Source organism: Staurois parvus, unplaced genomic scaffold (assembly GCF_062004578.1).
Source record: "Staurois parvus isolate SC_StPar_1 unplaced genomic scaffold, SC_StPar_1.0 ptg000050l, whole genome shotgun sequence".
Taxonomy (NCBI): Eukaryota; Metazoa; Chordata; class Amphibia; order Anura; family Ranidae; genus Staurois; species Staurois parvus.
This window is the reverse complement of record NW_028317846.1, coordinates 4025014-4044912: the sequence shown is the minus strand read 5'-3', so window position 1 is coordinate 4044912 and position 19899 is coordinate 4025014. Positions and strand designations below refer to the sequence as shown.

The window sequence follows — 19899 nt, the reverse complement described above, 5'->3', positions numbered from 1 at the left end:
TCACACTCTCAATCAACACTGACTATTTTTGATCCTTATGCTGCTAGCACAAGGTGTGAGTTTAACACCTTCAGATAGAGCCCTCCTAAATACCCCTAGCAAACTAAAGGAATTGCTGAAAAAATTCAGCAGTTTCCTTCTCTAACCACAAGGCTCCTGGTGCTGATTGCTTCTCAATCAAGTTTGGGTAGTGGGATACTGCTGCCTGAAATGCTATGGGTACTGAGGCAGGTGCACTACCACCATCTATGTATGAGATCACGGTGATTTATTCCTAAAGATGGCAGGAATCCCACCCTGCCCCATTCATTTCAGGTCAATTTCCCTTTTCCCTACTGTTTTCAGATATTAAACGCTTTACTCGTGTACTGGTTAACCACCATAGTAGGTTAGCCATAATTATCCACCCAGACCAATCAGGATTCATGTCTAATAGATCCACAAGCACCAATATCAGAAGAGTGTTCTTAACATCCATGTTAAATAATAAATAATACAAGTGAGAGGACACTCCTTTTCTATTGATACTGTCAAGGCCTTTAAGAGTCTCGAGAGGGACTACCTCTAGAGCAGGGGTGGCGAACAAGTTAGACACAAAGAGCCAAAATTTTAAACTGTGAAAGTCATAGAGCCACACCACGCAGTGACCTGCCAAAACAGACAAACACTCACACAAAAACACATTAAAACCATATTATTCACCATAACACTTTCTTCCCCTTACAAAACAACAATGTGTTCATTTCAAGGTAAGTGTCCACCCTCAACACACACATCAAATGCAACTTAGCCAGAGTTAACACATCAACTTCCCTGGAGGTTGCTGTGGCACCTGTCTCTCTCTCTCTCCCTTCTCTCTCTCACTCTAACACACAAGTATGCAAAAAAAAATTCTGAACTAATGGACTGCAGACACAGTACAGGAGATGACCAGAGACTGCGGACAGCACAGGGATGACCAGAGACTGCAGACAGCACAGGGATGACCAGAGACTGCGGACAGCACAGGGATGACCAGAGACTGCGGACAGCACAGGGATGACCAGAGACTGCGGACAGCACAGGGATGACCAGAGACTGCGGACAGCACAGGGATGACCAGAGACTGCGGACAGCACAGATGACTACTGACCTTTGGGGAGGTGGGGAGCGGGTACCTGAATTTGACAGGTACCCGCTCTTACTTCCGCAGAGTTTTTGTTTGATCTTACCTGTTCCTCGATCCAGCCGCGTGCTGTCTTCCCGGCTTCTGTAATGGCGCTCGGCATGACAGCCGGGTGCCCAGTGCGCATGAGCGAGAAGCACTTGCGCTTTGTGATTGGTCCGGCGGCTTCTGAGATCTGTCGTGTCCCAGGTACCGCCTTACCATTCACAAAAAGCACCGCTTCTTGCGCATGCGCACTTGGCACCCGGCTGTCATGCCCAGTGCCCACACTACAGAAGACAGCGCGCCGCTGGATAGAGGAACAGGTAAAAATAAGAGAAACATGAAACTTGGCAAAGAGCCACAGTATACAAAATATGATAAGAGGCAAAGAGCCGCATTCATTTTGGCCGGGAGCCGCACGCGGCTCGAGAGCCGCGTGTTCGCCACCCCTGCTCTAGAGGGTCTTAGATGCATATGGTGTGGGTGCTATGTTTAAAAATGGATACAACTGCTCTATGCATAGCTTCACGTATGCCTTATATTCTGATAATGCCCCCCTGTTTTTGAGAGATGCCAAAAACGCCATCTATCCTCATATATCTTTAATCGAAAAGTTTGGCTCCTTTTTGGGGCTCACTGTTATTTGGGGTAATCTATCGAACTTCTTATGCACCCTCTGACTCAATGTTGGAGGGAACTTGGTACAAAGTAGCACACCAACTTAAATACTTGGGTATTCAGATGACAGACCCTAAACAATTCTTAGACTGTAATCTTACACCACTATTGCTGAACTTCCATTAGAAATGTAAGTCTTGTTGACACCTTCCTTTCACAGTGGTTGATTAGTGTAAGCCTATTATAAAGAATTGGGGCATCCATATCATTTTATCGTATACCAGTGCCCAAATTGGGTACCAGGCATTTGGTTCAGAAAGATTGATATGCTTTTCCTGAGACCTGATTTGGTGAAAGAGCCAGCCTTGTTTTACTCAGAACACTACATCTCCCCAGTGATGGTTGACTGGCGGCCCTTCCTTGGGCCTACTTCATGGTCTCTCTACTTCAACACCTGTTGGGCTGTGGCTAAGCCTTCCCCTCTAACCCCAATTATGCTATGCTTCTTTTGGACTCTGAGCATAACTCCCTTTTTGGAGGTGTGAGCAGTATGCATTAGGGATGAGGTTTGTTTTGGCCATACTCTGAGCCATAGTTTTACATAGCTTTTAGTTGGTCAAGTTGTCCCCTAAAGTGGAAATATACAGTAGTCAAACAATTGGATACACATTTCCTTTAACCACCCTGGGAGGTATTACCGAGTGTAGCTCGAGGTAAAGTTTCAGCACCACAAGCGGTAACCCCAAGCTACATTCGGGATTACCCTGCAGCGTTGCTCGGGGATCCCTTCTGCATTTACCTTGTCCTGCTCTTCCGTGATGTCCCCCCTGCAGCATCCCCGGCAATGTCCTCCGACCGATGCCGGCATCTGTCTTCCGGGTTCCGTTCCCTGCGACGTCAGGACGTACGGGGACGGAACTGGCAGGAAATTTAAAAATGTCATAAAGTGACATTCACTAAATACACTAAAATCACATAGTAAAACATTACTGTGTCAAAGCATTTCACATACATTTTGTCCCTAGTGCTTTGTCCTGTGCCCTGCCTGCATTTTTACTGTTCTTTCTGACTTGAAACTGAGAAATGTCCATGGCGTCCAAAAAGCGTCCCTTTTAGGTTAAAAGTGGTTTTAGACCAGCTAGAGAACAGCGATAGTAAATTAGAACTACTTGCAGAATTGAGTGATGATACGTGGGGAAATTTGTCATCAGACACTGAAAACGATTTTGCGACTTTGCTCAGTGATGTGCAAACTTGGCGCTATATTTTAAATTTCAGTGTTTTTGGTTTGAATATATTGCATTAAATTTATTATTATTCTATTATTTATGATTATTTATTAAATTATAATTTATAACTTCATGTTTCAAATTTTAACATACCTGGAAAGTTTACTAGACTCTTGTTCGGACAGATTTCAGTGAGTTATTCCTAAAAATTACAGGCCTACAATAAAAAAACGACATATTTCCATGCAAAAAAAGTACCACTTTGAGCACAGAAATGCTGACATAATCAGACCACTAGGGAGGCTACGAGGATGACTGTTTTCTTTTCTGAAATCACTGTAGCATTGTCACCCTTGATGCTATTTGTTGGCATGGTTGGTAGCCACATCACTAAATAGCCATGCCTAGCTCCACTCAAACCTTTTAGAGTACATTGCTTTATTAGCAGGAGGTTAGGGAAATGATGTAAAAGCCCTACCCAGTTGCTCCCACCTCATTCAGCCTTCTTTAGCATGGTGTAAAATAAATGCACCTTGCTAGCTACATTTACCATTAATTACTTTTTATGAAGACCGTTAAGATACTGACTTGCATTGCAAATGCCTTGGACATTAACAGGTCTGCAAAGTCTACTTTGTAAATTTGAAATGGCTGAAACTATGATATTTGTATATATTTTCAGACATGACAGGCAGACATGTTGGAATGTAACTAGCGATACCATATGAAGCTGCAAAAGGTCTATTTCAGGTAAGGAGGAATTCATGTTTCACTGCCTTGTAAAGCTTTGTTTTATTTTTAACTCAAAATTACCTTTTTTTTTTTTTTTTTTTTTTTTTAATAACAAACATGTCGTAGTTACCTGCTCTGTGCAATGGTTTTGCACAGAGCAGCCTTGATCCTCCCTTTCTCGAGTTCCCTCACCAGTGCTCCTTGCCCCTCCCCGGCTGAATGCCCCAAAAGCAAGCTGCTTACTGTGGGGGCACTCATGCATGCCTGCTCCTGAGTCCAGAAAACATACAGAGCTTGGCCCCGCCACACTCCCTCACTGGCTGTGATTGACCGCTCCTGCTGCTGTGTCTCAGTCAATGAGGAGCGAGAGACCAGGTAGAGTGGAAGCTCTCGTGCGTAGTGCTGTATCATGATCAGGCTCCAGTAAGTGATTTGGGGGGGGGGGGGGGGGGATTAGTTAAGGTGAACATAGCAGATGCACTATATTGCCAAAAGTATTAAGACACTCCTCCAAATCATTGGATTCAGGTGTTTCTGTCACCTCCATGGCCACAGGTATATAAAATAAAGTACCTAGGTATGCAGACTGCTTCTACACACATTTTGTGAAAAAATGGGTTGCGGTCAGGAGCTTAGTGAATTCAAGCGTGGTACTGTGATAGGTTTCCATCTGTACAATAAGTCCATCTGTGAAATTTCCTTGCTACTAAATATTTCACGGTCAACTGTTAGTGGTATTATAACAAAGTGGAAGCAACTGGGAACAACAGCAACTCGGCCATGAAGTGGTGAGCCTCGTAAAATGACAGAGCGGGATCAGCACATGCTGAAGCTCACAGTGCGCAGAAATCGCCAACTGTCCGCAGAGTCAATAGCTAAAGACCTCCAAACTTCATGTGGCCTTCAGATTAGCACAACAGTGCGTAGAGAGCTTCATGGAATGGGTTTCCATGGCTGAGCAGCTGCATCCAAGCATTAAATCACCAAGTGCAATGCAAAGCGTTGGATGCACTGCTGTAAAGCATACCACCACTGGACACTAGAGCAGTTCTCTGGAGTAACGAATCACATTTCTCTGTCTGGAAGTCCCATGGACTTGTATGGGTTTGGCAGTTGCCAGGAGAACGGTACTTGCCTGACTGCATTGTGCCAAGTATAAAGTTTAGAGGAGGGGGGATCATGGTGTAGGGATGTTTTTCAGGGGTTGGGCTTGGTCTCTTAGTTCCAGTGAAGTAAGCTCTTAAGGTGTCAGCATGCCAAGCCATTTTGGACAATTTCATGCTCCCAACTTTGTGGGAACAGTATGGAGATGGCTCCTTCTTGTTCCAACATAACTGCACCAGTGCACAAAGCAAGGCCTATAAAGACATAGATCAGCGAGTGTGGGTTGGAAGAACTTGACTGGCCTGCACAGAGTCCAGACCTCAACCCGATAGAACACCTTTTGGGATGAAAAGAGCAGAGAGTGTGAGCCAGGCCTTCTCTTCCATCAGTGCCTGACCTTGCTTCTGGAAGAATGGTCAAACATTCCCATAGACATACTCCTAAACCTTGTGGACAGCCTTTCCAGAAGAGTTGAAGCTGTTGTAGTTGCAAAGGGTGGGCCAACTCAATATTGAACCCTACAGACTAAGACTGGGATGTTATTTAAATTCATGTCTGTAAAGACAGGCGTCCCAATATTTTTGGCAATATATGTATTGTATGCTGCACTCTTAAAAGTAGAATCCCTTAGGAAACGCACATTTCACATTTTATAATGTCTGCATGTAATGGACTAATCAGAGTAAACAAGCATTATTTAAGTCTAACATGAGTCATTTGAAATGTTCAGAAGTACAGTGTCAATGTGCCATGCGCTGCATCGCCTATATAGTGGTGCTCTTCAGCCTGTAAAACGATGACTGAATAGTAGATACAGTGGGGAAAATAATTGATCCCCTGCAGATTTTGTAAGTTTGCCCACTTACAAGAAATGAAGGGTCTATAATTTTTATCATAGGTGTATTTTAAATGATATAGACAGAATATCAGTCAAAAATCCTAAAAAAATATACATGATACAAATGCTATAAATTGAGTAAAATAAGTATTTGATCCCCTACCAACCAACAATAATTCTGGCTCCCAGAGACTGGCTTTGTGCTCATGTGGTACACAATTAGTCCTGTCAATTTAAGAAGGTGCTCCTAACGACTACTCGTTATGTGCATAAGACACCTGTCCATAGAATCTTTCTGCCATTCAAACCTCACCACCATGGGCAAGACAAAGGAGCTGTCAAAGGACGTTGGGGACAAGATTGTAGAACTGCAATAAGCTGGAATGGGCTACAAGACCATCAGCAAAAAGCTTGGTGAGAAGGAGACAACTTTTGGGATGATTATTCACAAATGAAAGAGATACCAAATAACAATCAATTGCTTTCGGTCCAGAGCTCCGTGCAAGATTATGCCTCATGGGGTGGGGATGATCGTGAGAAAAGTGAGGGATCAGCTCAGAGCTACAGTGGAGGGGCTTGTGAATGATCTCAAGGCAGTTGGGACCACAGTCACCAAACAAACCATTGGTAACACAATACGGCACCATGGATTGAAATCCTGCAGCACACACAAGGTCCCCCTCCTCAAGAAGGCAGCACATGTACAGGCCCACCTGAAGTTTGCCAATGAACATCTAAATGATTCAGAGAAGGATTTGGAGAAAATGCTGTGGTCAGATGAGACCAAAATTGAGCTCCTTGGAATTAACTTGACTCGGTGTTTGGAAGAAAAATGCTATGACCCTAAGAACACCATCCCTACAGTCAAGCACGGAAGTGGAAACATTATGCTTTAGGTTAGTTTCTCTAAGGATACAGGCTGACTTTGCCACAGTGAGGGGCCAATGGACAGGGCAATATATTGTAAAATCTTGGATGAGAACCTTCTTCCCTCAGCCAGAACACTGAAGATGGGTCGTGGATGGGTCTTCCAGCATGACAATGACCCAAAACATACCGCCAAGTCAACAAGAGTGGCTCAAGAATAAGCACATTGACCACTTGCCATCCTGAGGATTTACCCCCCTTAAGGACCAGGCCTCTTTTTGCTATTCGGCGCTGCACTATTTCAGCTGATAATTGCTCATGCAATGCTGTACCCAAATTAAATTTACGTCCTTTTTTCACACACGTAGAGCTTTCTTTTGGTGGTATTTGATCACCTGTGCACTTATTTATACTATAAACAAAAAAATTTAAAATTTAGAAAAACAATATTTTTTACTTTTGGCTAGAAAAAATATTTAGTAAACTCAGTCAGTCATAAATATAGGCCACAATGTATTCTGCTACATGGTTTTTGATTAAAAAAAAAAAAAAAATCCCAATAAGTGTATATTGAGTGCGTTGTGTGAAAGTTATAGCATATACAAACTATGGTATAGATAATGGAATTTACACAGCTTTTACTTTCTGACTGCCCATCACATTTCTTGAGGTGCTAAAATACCAGGACAGTACAAACACCCCCAAATGACCTCTTTTCGGAAAGTAGACACCCTAAGCTATGTGCTGAGAGGCATATTGTGTCCATGGAAGATTTTGTCATTTTCCAAAAACTTGTGGAAAAAAAAAAAAACCTTTTTTCTTCTTTTACACAAAGTTGTCATTTAAATATTTCTCACACAAGCCATGATTATATGTGGAATTACACCCCAAAATACATTCTGCTACTTCTACCGAGTATGGGGATACTACATGTGTGAGACTTTTTGGGAGCCTAGCCACATACAGGAGCCTGAAATCCAGTGACCACTTTGAAAGCCTGAAGGTGCGTAACTTCCTCATTTCACTTCCTGACTACCCATCACAGTTTCGGAGGCCCTGAAATGCCAGGATAGCACCAAATCCCCCCCCCCCCCCAAATGACCCCGTTTTGAAACGTAGACACCCCATGGAATTTAAAAAGAGGCATGGTGAGTATTTTGCAGATCTCATTTTTCCTCTCAAGGTTTTGAAATATAAAAAAAGAAAAGAAAAAATGTATAGTGAAATAAAAAGGGGAAAGTGAGCGCACAGAGGAGAAAAATGCAGCCTGCATAAAAGGACAACCCTCTGTAGCCTCAAAAATATATATAAAAGTATGATGCAGCACTAATTTTAATAACCGACAGAATGCTAGTAAATGAGTGACAATGGTGACTATACACAACAACAATTTATGTGAGGCGCTATAAAATGGCGCCATAGTGCATAATAACACTGATAATGGTGACAGTAGTGAAAAGTCCAACATTAGTATTAAAATTATCCAAGCGGGGGCGTGTCCAAGGTGGCGACCGGAGCAGCCACATAATATCGAGCTCCGGCGCCCTGCATTTGTATCCACTGCCATCCGGGCGGTGGGTAGCCATTGGCGGGCACCGGAGTCCTCCCTGGCCCTGCCTGCACCTGAAGGAGGGGAGCAGAGTGATTTAAGTCCCACTCGGCATTGGCGGATACTCGCGGCCCTCCTCCTCGCATCGTCCGCTGCCATCCGGGCCAGGGGGAGCTTTAAGTGGCCATCTGAGGACTCCTCTGTCCTCACTGCACCTGGAGGAGGGGAGGGAATCGCTTTTGGCCCCTCTCTGCAGTGGTCGACGTATCCGGCCTGTTGAGGCCTGCCGCGCCCGGCTACAGCAGCATCAGGCCTCGGCTCCCAGTACCATCTACTCTTAATTGTGAGTACAGCCAGCGGGGGGGAGTGCAGCCAGTCCCATCAGATCCCCCACCAGGACCCCTGAGCCTGTAACAGCTGTTTGGGGCCTGTTACAGGGGGATCTTGTGGGGATTTGGGAGAGGGGCGCCGTGTTATATTGCCTCCCCCCTTGGCAGCGGATGTCTACGGCCTAGTGCGGCCTGCTCTCTGACCCGGATCGCCTCCCATCCGGGCCACAGTGAGTACAGGAGGCAAGGAGGTGGACGAGTACTGGCCTTCGGGCCCCCCTCCAGTGATCCAGGGACTGGGGCTCCTGTTCAGCATCCCAGAAACCATCCCCCTTTGTGGCCACAGCCCCCGTTGGGCTTGGAGGCCTACTGTGGCCTATATACCACTCCCAGTGCAGTGCCAGAGCTCCCTGTGTCTGTCCTGGAAGACCCTGGGACCATCATAAGGGGTTTTCTGTTCCACATGGGCCCCTCGGCCCTCTCAGACCCTGCGGTGGGAATTGGAGCCGGCGTCTGATTTTTGGACCTTACCAATGGTACCTATGTCCACTTTACATCTCCACAGGTTGCTAATTATTTTTACATTATAAAGTTTCTGCGGATAAGCCTGATAGCCTCTATGTAACTATAACCCTAAACCTGTTTCAGGCGTTATAGGTCTCCTGGGGTTATCTCCCTTGGCTATCCAATTTTCAGTTGATCACCCTCAGGAGACTCCCTGTATGCCGTCCACCTAGAAAAAAAGGGGACAAGCTCAAGTGTCCCTTACGACATACCTACTTAAAACACACAAGATTTGCAGGGGGTCTCAAGATAATACAGAATGAGCATCCCCGTCCGCTCCCACGCAGGATACCACAGCTCACCCATCAGCTCTAGACGGTGAATATGCACAGCAATTCATGAAGGGGGACTTAGAATCTACATTTACAAACGGCCATTGCACAATTGCGGGCACAGGTAGAGGGCCTGGATATTCGCAATCGCAGGAATAATTTGCGAGTCGGGAATCCCGGAATCTGTGCCTGACCTATTCAAACCATAACCAAGCTATTCAAGTCACTCCTTCCGGATCGCATCCCTGGGTCCTTTGCTTGGGACCGCATCCATAGAGCCCTGCGTCCTAAACCTCCTAATGATAAACCGCCTAGGGACATTATTCTATGTATGAAGGATTTCCTGACCAAAGAGCTGCTAGCAATACCCCAACGATCACCTTCGAAGGTTCGGTTGTACAAATCTTTCCGTATGTTTCTCTGGCCATGTTGGAAAGACGTAGAAAAATGAAAGCGATTACAACTGCCCTTTTTTCAGCTCCTATCCGCTATAAATGGGGCTTTCCTTTTAATGGGGATGGGGGGGATAGTGCCCCATCGTTGGTGGGGGTGGGGGGGAATAGTGCCCCATTGTTAGTGTCAGTGGGGGGGAGGAATAGTGACCCATCGGTGTCAGTGGGGGGAGGAATAGTGACCCACCGTTGGTGTCAGTGGGGGGGGGGGGGGAGTGTCCCATCATTGGTATCAGTGGGAGGAAAAGTGCCCCATCATTGGTATCAGTGACACCAATGATGGGGCACTATTCCTCCTGCTGACACCAATGATACTTACCTTGCTGACCCCTGCTCCAGCCTGGGCTCGCTCCCTCCCTCTCCCATCGACAGGCAGCATGCCTGGCTGCAGCAGCACCATCTCCACGGCACAGACACTTACCTGTCAGCTGTCTTCCTTCTCCAGCCGCCCTCCTCTTCACTCGCTCCGAATGTTCTCACTCACTCCGGCTGCTCCCTCATTAGATTTTCTTTGATCTTCGTGTTGCCACTCGGCTCCTCCTCTTCAAGCTCCGCCTCCTCGCTGGTGATTGGCCTCCTGTGTGCCTTTCCTGAGCTACAATTCCAGTGGCCAATCACTGGTGAGGCGGAGCTTGCAGAGGGAGGGACAAGCTGCTATAGGCTGTTGAGTTATCCCGGGGGTGTGGCCAGATGACAGGGGCGGCATGTCATCCCGCTCACACATCGTGACCCAGGGAAATGAAGACACCAGACCCACTGACCGGACAACCTCTTTACCCCTCCTCCAGCAGCGCTTCATGGACTGGATCGACTTGAGACTGGGACACGGAGTCGCGGACCCAGGTAAGACACAGCAGCCCGCCCCTGTACTAAGTGTCCCTTCTGTGGGAAAGGGGGGGGCGGCGGCGCCGTGCCGCCCCCCTAAAAAGTGCCGCCCTAGGCAAACGCCTTTTTTGCCTCATGACAAATACACCCCTAAAAAGTGCCACCCTGTACTTGGTGTCCCTTCTGTGGGAAAGGGGGTGGGGCGGCTGCGCCGTGCCGCCCCCCCTAAAAAGTGCCGCCCTAGGCAAACGCCTTTTTTGCCTCATGGCAAATACACCCCTGTGGACCCGGCGCATGCAGTGGACTGGGCACATTACAGCCGCAGCAGTTACATTGTGGCCAGCTTTATGTATCCAGAGTTCCAGCCGACTCCCTAGGAGACCACCAGGAATTTCTGCCTATTGGGTTCTTACAGTGGCCACTCAGGAGCTGCTGTGGAGTCCTGTTACATGGCTCACTCCTTTGTGGGCGTATACTTTGAGAATTTATTTATTGCTTTTATTAATAAACCGGATTACTCTAGGGCGGATGTGAGTTCTTTCTCTCTGTCTATAATCAGAAGCTTTACCTGGATGCATTACTGTATGTATCCGATTAGGTGGGTGCAATATTGAGAGAGCCATATTGATGCATGCTCATATCTTTATTGTTTCAGGTATTAGGATTATTACTTTTATTGCCTATGACCAGCTCCAGGCACAGGTCGCGGACCCAGTAATTTTGACGACATCTGGATTTATACAGTGTCTTTAGCAGAGACGATGTGCCAGGTATACATTCTCCTTTCTCCAACTCCCTTCCTTTTCAGTATGTGTATAGAGAAAGGGTAGTTGCAGTAAGGTAGTAAGCACAGTAGCCACTTACTGCCTGAAATCCAATAATTTGTTTTTAAACCAACAAAAAAAAATTGTGAAATTTAAAATGTTCTTTTCTCTCCTAGATTGAACTTACTTTGGATGAAAAGGAGTACACTACCATGATTTGATCTCTGAATCTCTGTTGATATGGCAACAATAAAATTGTATGACACACAGCTATTTAATATCTTTTCATTTTTTGTGTGGATCCTTCAAACCGTATTAAAAGTAATGCTAGGGCTAGGCCTTTTAGCACCCAGTGGGAAACCAAAGTAAAGGGGTTGTAAAGGCTTATTTTTAAATGAAAATAAACAGGTTTATGCTAACCTGCTCTGGGCAGTGGTATTGCACAGAGCACTGCCAATCCTCTTCTGGGGTCCCCCGCCAGCACTCTTGGCTCCTCCTCTTTGTAGTAGAAAGCTACTTTCAATGGGGGGCACTAGTGCAGGCTTACTCCTGAGATGGGCTGTGTGCATACATAGACACACACAATGTGTCCTGGCCCCACCCCCCTCTGCTCACAAGATTTGATTGACAGCAACGTGGAACCCGAGAGAAGAGGATCAGGGCTGCTCTGTGCAAAACTATTGCACCAAGCAGGTAAGTTTTACATGTTTGCCTTTACTTTAACTTTAAGGTAAAAATGTTTTCCCTTCAGAACCACTTTAAGATCTTTGTGTTGGGATTTAGGTTTTGCCCAATGTAATGGTGACTAAACTAGATGACTGCAGTAGTGGTGTTGAGGGTCATGAGTGCTTAGTGCTTAAAGGAGAGGTTTAAGGTTATTAAACCCCCCCCCAACTGCACAGCATCTGGTGATACTGCAGTTGTCCCCCACTGTCTCTAAGCCTGAGAACTGAGCAATTATGACTGCTAATTGCTCAGTTTTCAGTAATCTCAGAGCCAAGAGTGCTTACTATCACTGGAATGTTTACATAGCTTGCTTTGGCTCTCAGCCACATGCTGAGAGGTAGAATAAGCTGCCAATCAGGCAGCTATGTGGATCCTGATAATCTGGTCAAGATCCTTCCAGAACTTAGAGCTGCTCTGTGAAGCTAGCTTTGGCCTGCTGTCAGCTGATTCTGAGTTACGAGAGAGCACAAGTGCACTACTATGCATCAGCATAGATCTATGACCAGACCGCTTTAGCCATATACTACTTTTGTTATCACTTCAGAAAGGATTGGATATGTTTTTCTTAAATTCATACCAGCCCCTGAAATGTATTAAGATGCATGTGTGGGAAAAAATACAGTAAAATAACCGGTTTTGCAAAAAAAATCTGGTGTGCTCTTATCCTCTTTTCTTTCACTATAGCTTATAGCTTCCTTTTTGGGCTGATAACTGTATCTTTCTTAGACTGAAATCCCAACTAGCATGGTCAACCATGCATCTAGGCGCTTTGCTTGACCCCCACCACCACTCCCCCCCACTGTCCCACTCAATATGTACTGACTTATTTTTACGTAAAACAATGCTGGTGCCTTGTCTCTGAAAAGCCTGCACATATACTGCCAAGGGCTCTTGAGAGATGTTGTTCTGGGGGTAAGTAGGGGTGCCACATCAAAATGAAATGAGCAGCTGTCTCTACAGGAAGTTTGCAAGCCTGGTGATATCGCATAAGAAAAGCGTGAAGATGAACTTCCTACAGGAATGCAGTAAAAGAAAAATGCTGGGACATGCTCTCCCTGTCCCAAACATGGCCACTGGTCTGTTACTGATCCCCCACCCCACACCTTGTAGGCTCCCCCCATAGCCTGATATATTGCAGGTGAACTATGTGCTTGAATAGAAAATGTCATTGCATTTTTAAGTGCCAAAGCTTTTGCACTGTAAGCCTAACATAATAGCAAAGCTATAGCAGTGATGTAGGAGTTGTTATAGATGTATACATATTGATATAGTAAGAATACCACATGGAGTTGCCAAATGTGGTCAAGATGTGCTTTGTTTGGTGAGGGGATATGTGTGTGTGTGTGTGTGTGTGTGTGTATATATATATATATATATAGATATAGATATATATAGATATAGATATATCTATATCTCCAATATCAAAGCTTTTCTGGATGTTTCAAATTAGCAGGTCTTTTTAAAGCAGAAATATAGTCACCTTGGATTCAGCGATGTGGCGTCCCAGAGCTCCCCGCCGTCCGCTGACATCTTCCGGTGGCTGGCTTCTGGGTCTCAATATCTGGCGTTGAGTCAGCTTCGGCATGCACCAATTTTTTGAAATTTTTTTTTTTAAGCTAAAGTTTCACTTTAAACCTAGTAGGTGGAAGAATGTAACTTCTTAGAAAATGAGCATACATAATTACATGCTAGGAATAATAGAGATTATGTATTAGAAGATAAATAATTTGAAAACTTATTCCACCTTTATTGTGACCTATAAACTGTACAACTAAATTGAAAAACAAACTGAAATCTTTTAGGTGGAGGGAAGTACAAATAAAAAACTAAAATATGGTTGCATAAGTGTGCACACCCTTAAACATACTTTGTGAAGCACCTTTTGATTTTATTACATCACTCAGTCTTTTGGGTATGAGTCTATCAGCATGGCACATCTTGACTTGGTAATGTTTGCCCATTCGTCCTTGCGAAAACACTCCACATCTTATCATCATATTTTCTCCACTTAATGACTGTCTTCACTGTGTTCCATGGTATATCTGATGCCTTGGAAATTCTTTTGTACCTTTCTCCTGACTACCTTTTAACAATGAGATCTCTCTGATGCATTAGTCGCATCCTACAGCAAAAGCCATGGTCCGCAGAGAGCTTCTAAGAAAATGTCAGGAAAGACCTACTAGAACAGCTGAACTTTATTTGGTGTTAATCAGAGGCACTGTAAATGATGGCAGGAGTGTATTGACTCCTATTTAACATGATTTTGAATGTGATTTCTTAATTCTGACCACAGCTACATCCCCAGTTATAAGAGGGTGTGCACACTTATGCAACCGCATTATTTTAGTTCGTTTTTCAGTTGAGTTGTACAGTTTATAGGGCACATTACCTTAAAGATGTAAAAAAAAAAAAAAAGCCAAATAATTTCAGAACTTTTTCCATCACACAAACATGACGGGTGTGTAGTGTAGACTTTTTATATCCACTGTATATCTTGTATTTGTGTTGTAGTTTGTATTTGAGCAGGGCTTTAAACTCACCAATGGTACCTTGGAAATCTAGAGTGACCTTGATACCACTTGACACTTTGCAAACATTTTTATTTTTCTTCTGCAATTAGCACTTACTGATGATTCTGACACACCCAGAAGTGGAAAATTAGGAGACTTTCTCAACCTGATAATTCACAGCTGGTTTATTTTCCCCAGCCCTTTAACATGGCTACTGACCACTTCCTATGAAGTCTAGCACAATCTGTAGGGACATCATAGAAGCTGTGTGTGAAAGCACAGGCTGTTGGCTTATAGTCTGACATGAATGACACTTCTATCAACATCTGCCTGCTTATTGCCTTGTGGCCCAATAGTGGTTTCCTGTATTGGTTACCCTTGATGTACATCTTTAAATGTAATGTTTGCTTTGTAAACTGGATCCTGTGTTGGGTGCTCACCTGGGTATGTAGTATGAGTGAATTATCTGAAGAGTGCTATACCGGTCCAGTGCTGTGGTCCATTTCTTTGGCCCCCAGACCCTGAGAATCCTTCTGGAGGTATGCCCACTGTAACAGTCCTACAGACACAGCTGATCAGGTGATGTGGTAAAAGGCCAATCACAGCAGCCTTTTACCTCCTGATCAGCCGTGTCCAATGACACGCTGATCACAGGTAAATGCAATTGCCGGTTCTCTGCTGCACTTTCCTTACGCTGTCAGAGCGTGAGGAAATTACGGCCGAGAACTGGCAGTTGTCAGGGCAGGGATCGGCACTAATCATCAGGGCCGCCCACCCGTGCCCATTGGTGCCACCTACCTGTGCCTAGCAGTGCTGCCCAGCAGTTGTGCCAGTCAGTGCCCAGCAGTGACGCCAGAGAGTTCCACGTATCAGAGGAGCAAGTGAGGCACTTGCACTAATATCAAGAAGCATCAGGCCCTAAGCGTTACAACCTTGGCAGATTGGCAACACCAGAAATCTTAAACGACAGTCATGCACTGGAGTGATTGTGGCGTAAAACCAAATCTCAACAAACATTCACCCTATATAAATCTGCTTTCTTAACATACAATTCCTCCCTTCATGCTGCCAAACAAGCCTACTTTGTCACTCTTATTAATACCTTGTCATCCAGTCCTCGTCGTCTCTTCTCTACTTTTAACACTCTACTTTCTCCACCTCCACCCACTACCTCACTCTCTGCTTACGAGATTGCAAATCATTTCAAAAACAAGATTGACGCAATTCGTAGGGGCATCGCCACTGCCCAGACATCCATCCCACTTAGCATACCTTATACTAAACCTCCCTCAACACTTTCCTCTTTTGACCTTGCTACTACCGAAGAGGTCACTAATGTTTTCTTAGAAGCCTGTCTCACTACCTGCCCCCTGGATCCTGTCCCCTCAACTACTACAGTCACCCTCTTCTTCCATCCTATGCTCCCTCACATCTTCAATCTTTCCCTCTCTACTGGTGCCTTCCGCTCCAAAGCATGTGCATATCACTTCCATACTTGAAAAGCCCTCCCTGGACCCCACCAACCTAAACCACTTAAGACCCTTCTCCCTGCTGCCATTTACCTCTAAACTCCTAGAACGCTTAGTCTACATTGGCCTGAGCTCAAACCTCACCGACAACAACCTTCTTGACCCTTTACAGTCTGGCTTTCGCTCACTCCACTCCACTGAAACTGCCCTACTAAAACACACTAATGATCTACTAACTGCTAAAACCAATGGCCACTACTCTGTACTCTTACTACTTGACCTCTCTGCAGCTTTTGATACGGCTGACCATCCCCTCCTCAAAAAACTCCTCTCTTGGCCTCAGAGACTCTCTGCTCTCTCCTGGTTCTCCTCCTACCTATCGCAGCGCTCCTTCAGCATTGCCTATAACGCTGCCTCCTCCTCTTCATTCCCTCTTTCTGTAGGGGTCCCTCAAGGTTCTGTCCTTGGACCCCTTCTCTTCTCCATCTACACCTCCTCCCTTGGTCACTTGATAAGCTCCCATGGCTTTAAGTACTATCTCTATGCTGATGACACACAAATCTATCTTTCTACCCCTCACCTCACCCCTTCAGTCTCCTCTCGCATTACTAACTTACTAAGTGACATATCAGCATGGATGTCAGTCCACTTCCTCAAACTCAATGTTTCCAAAACTGAGCTCTTAATATTCCCCCTAGCCCGTGCCCCCTCCCCTGACTTCTCCGTCAAGCTCAATAACACAATCATCAGTCCCTCCCCTCATGGCAGGGTACTAGGTGTAATCCTAGACTCCCATCTGCCTTTCAGCCCCAAATCCAATCACTGTCTAAATCTTGTAGACTTCACCTCCGCAACATCTCCAAGATATGCCCGTTCCTATTGTAACTCCCTCCTCATTGGACTACCGAATTACAGGCTATCCCCTCTTCAGTCTATCCTGAACACTGCGGCCAGACTTATCCACCTTACTAACCGTTCTGTATCTGCCACCCCTCTCTGCCAATCCCTCCACTGGCTTCCCATTGTTCAATGGCTTTATACGTTATTGTTTTGAATTTTATCCATTTATAACTCTGCCCCAAATTACATCACCAATCTTGTCTCTAAATATCACCCAAACCGTACTTTCTGCTCCTCGCAAGACCTCCTACTCTCTAGCTCCCTTGTCTCCTCCTCCCATGCTCGTCTCCAGGACTTCTCCAGCCCTTCCCCCATCCTCTGGAATTCTCTACCTCAATTTATTAGACTATAACCTACCCTGTTCACTGATCTCTGAAAACCTATCTCTTCAGGGAAGCCTATTCTGCTCTCAGCTAATAATGGAATCTTCTACTCTTCCAACTAATCCCTCCCCCACAGTTACTACCTTTTGTACCACTAGCCCCTCCCTCCTAGATTGTAAGCTCCATGGAGCAGGGCCGTCCTATCCCTCTTGTATTGAACTGTATTGTCTCCTGTTCTATTGTAAAGTGCTGACCAAACTGTTGGCGCTATATAAATCCTGTATAATAATCAGTGTCCATTTAGTGCTGCCTCATCAACGCACATCAGTGAAGGAGAAAATTACCTGTTTGCAAAATGTTATGATAGAAACAAAGAAACTTTTTTTTTCAAATTGTTTGCACTTTTTTTGTTTATAGCGCAAAAAGTAAAACACCCAGCAGCGATTAAATACCACCAAAAGAAAGCTCTATTTGTGCAAACAAATGATAAAAATTTCATATGGATACAATGCTGCATGACTATGCAATTGTCATTCAAAGTGCGACAGCGCTGAAAGCTGAAAAGTGGCCTGGTATGGAAGAGGGTATAAGTGCCTGGTAGGCAAGTGGTTAAATGGCTGTTATCTGTCATCAATGAAATTGGTTCTAATTAGGACCATAATAAAGTTCAGTAAGATTATTCTGACATTTACTTAGTTGCCTGTTACAACAAAATCCATGGAGTTGATTTACTAAAGGCAAATATTGTGCACATTGCAAGTGCAGTGGTATTACCGAAAGCTGGACAGTCCTGAACAACTGATGAAGGAAAAAAAAAAACTGCTCCAGGAGTTTGCTAAGAGGCCTTCAACAACATTAAATGAACTGCAGGGATTTCTGGCAAGTACTGGTTGCATACTACATGTGACAACAATGCCTCCATATTCTTCATATGTCTGGGCTGGGGGTAAGGTGGCAGATGGTTTCTTTGTAGCTAGACTTAAGATGAAAGCCTTTTCATACTGTTTCCAAAAGCCTACATGGAGTATACCAAAAGCATGTGGGGAAAATGCCCTATTGGCTGATAATGAAAAGATAAACCGTTTTGGCTATAATTCCAAAAGGTATGTTTGGTGTAAAATTGGCATTTCACAAAACACCATACTTTCAATGAAGCAAGGCGCTGCTAGCATTATTCTTTGGGGCTGTTTTTCTTTAGATGGAATTGAGGCTTTAGTCAAGGGGGAGGAACTTGTGAACAGTTCCAAATCTCAGTCAATTGTGACACACAAGCCTTTGTTAAACAAAAAAAAAATGGAAGAGGAATTTCACCTTTCAGCATAAGTGTCCCAAGGCATACCTACAAACCAATAAACAAATGGCTTCATTAGAAGATCATCAAAGTTTTTAAATGGCCCAGACCTAAATCCAATAAAAAAAAATCTGTGGTGTGGACTTGCGTGCTTTGGTTTGTTCAAAAATTTGGTAAATGGAACTATACCTATGAACCCTGCATCCTCCTCCACCATAACACAGTCCCACTAAAAGTCATTCCTTTGCACAAGTCAGAGCGCGCTTGTATAATCGTGAACTGGAAGTCCTGTACACTTCCCAACTCTATCATAATGGCTGTACCAAATTGAAGACAGACTGAATTTATTTGTACATGTGAATTCAAACCAATATAACTAAATGTTCCTAAATTTGTCATTGGAATCCTTGATTGCACACTGTTTGAAGACCTGACCAGTTCAAAGGTCATTATTGATTTCAGATTAATGTTCCTCATTGTAAAATTGCAAAGACGTTAAATATATATTCCTCTGCACACACAGATTTCTTCAGATTCTCTGAATCTTTTGATGATATGTACTACAAAGGCACCAGCCTGAAATGCAATATTGGATGCCCATAATCTCCAGGCACTCAGGTGCCAGCACATTAAAAACGGGCATGATTCTGTGACAAACATCACTGCATGGGCTCAGGGATACTTAAAAAAAATCAATGTCACAGTTGTGCCATCCAAAAAATGCAAAATTGTATCAAATACTTATTGTAATATTCTCTTCTTGATATCCATCCATGGCATCATATATCTAATATAGCTCTGCCTCTATCTTTACCCACAATATATGTCTACATCTATAAATGGAAAGAGAATGGCCCACCAAATTCCTCATACACAGACCAAGATCAAACAGGAGAGTATGTTGTCATAGATCAGCTAAGGAAAATAAATAATACAATTTTCTGTTTTTCTGAAAATGGCTTGGCACCATATATATTATAAATAACAAGCTAAACCGGGAGGGCTTATGATGCATATTCACCTTAACAAGACATGGAGACCTAGGTGAGTTGTGCTCCTCCTGAAATCCACTGTTGTGAAAGCCCCAAGGTCCACCCTGTAGTTCCTCAGGAAAGTGTGCTGTGATTATAATGACCAACTTACTGTCTTGCAGATGGTTTCCATGGACAGATTAGTCTACACTGCCCAGGAGGTCGACCTGGTCAAATGAGCCTTTACCGCTCCCAGAGGATCTCCCCCAGATGCTCTGTATGCTCTCGATATAGTCTTCACTAGCCAGGGTAAGGTTCTGGCTGTGCCCTCTTTCCCCCTGGACTTTCCAGATGGGAGAATTAACAGTCTGTCCGAGGCCTGTTGTAGTGTTACATGTGAAAAACAAGTGGATAGGTTC

The 19899-nt window shown here is 44.5% G+C and overlaps 1 protein-coding gene and 1 long non-coding RNA gene across 2 annotated transcripts in view; both read left to right on the top strand.

The window, feature by feature from the left end:
• Positions 1-11559, top strand: part of PSPC1 (paraspeckle component 1) — a 127615-nt gene extending 116056 nt beyond the window's left edge. The window contains exons 10-12 of the transcript XR_016309587.1: positions 3677-3744; positions 11182-11296; positions 11467-11559. The gene's annotated coding sequence lies outside the window, so the exon portion shown is untranslated. The remainder of the gene's footprint in view (positions 1-3676; positions 3745-11181; positions 11297-11466) is intronic.
• Positions 11560-14828: 3269 nt separating this feature from the next.
• LOC149470234 (uncharacterized) overlaps positions 14829-19899 on the top strand; it is a 47963-nt gene continuing 42892 nt past the window's right edge. Inside the window, exon 1 of the long non-coding RNA XR_016309566.1 lies at positions 14829-19789. This is a non-coding gene — a long non-coding RNA (uncharacterized LOC149470234). The remainder of the gene's footprint in view (positions 19790-19899) is intronic.